This window comes from Octodon degus, unplaced genomic scaffold, assembly GCF_000260255.1.
Source record: "Octodon degus isolate 3935 unplaced genomic scaffold, OctDeg1.0 scaffold00060, whole genome shotgun sequence".
Lineage (NCBI taxonomy): Eukaryota > Metazoa > Chordata > Mammalia > Rodentia > Octodontidae > Octodon > Octodon degus.
The window spans coordinates 5736503-5737607 of NW_004524636.1; positions in this window are offsets into that span (position 1 = coordinate 5736503).

Genomic DNA, 1105 nt, shown 5'->3' on the forward strand with positions numbered 1-1105 from the left:
CAGAAGACAAGCTTATTGTTATTACCATACAACTTAGGCTGTTAAGATTAACCTCACTATCTATCTGCATATCAAACATCTTAGGCATAACATGGGACAGGTATTTTTCATCAAGTATTGATATATTGAACTTTAAGTCCCTACAGAATGTGACAAAAAGCATTTAAAAGTTAGAATATATTTTAAAAATAAGCATAAAGAATTATATATTTCTTATGCTTACACATAAATCCAAAAAACTAACCATATGCAACCTTGAAGCAGGACAGTCCCACACCATTCCTTTTCCTATCTCTTGCTTTCATTCACCACCCCCTTCTTTTTGAACAATCATCTACCCAAGAGACAGCATAGCAGCAAGTGACATGTCATGACAAGCAACCTGTATTCAGAAGACCACAATGACAGGCACTACAATCATGAAAATACTATTACAGATTACCATCTGCAGTGCAGTTGCTTAGTTCACAGGTATCAGTATATATAGTTAGTCAGGGTGAGAATCTTTCCAATTAACTGCTCTATTCAAAAATCTTCTGCAGATTCTCAGGATCATTGCCTTGTCCATCTTCTACCTATAACTGTATGGCTTGACATTGGCATGTTTCCTAGCTCTTCTCCTTTCCCTCTTTGATTAGTAAGTCCTCGAGTGATTGCTTTCCTTTTACTTGTATTATACTTTTCTATTTGTATTTCTTCTTTTGACTTCTTATACTAGGGAAACTATACAATATTTACACATGTGTGTCTGGTTTATTTCACTTATGAGTATATATTCAAGTGCATCCACTTCAATATAAAGGTTTCGAGTTTATCATTCTTAACAGCTGAATAATACTCCATTGTGTAAAAATACCACATCTTTTTCAACCATTCCTCAGGTGATGGGCATCTTGGTTTCCAAGATTTGGCTATCACAAATTGTGCTGCTATATACATAGGTACGCATTTATCCCTATGATATGATGTCTTCAGATCTTCCAGGAAAATTCCCTGTAGAGGAATAGCTGGTTTAAATGGGATTTCCAGTCCAACTTTTCTAAGGAGTCTCCACACTGATTTCCATAATGGTTGTATGAGTCTACATTCCCACCAGCAGTGGAGA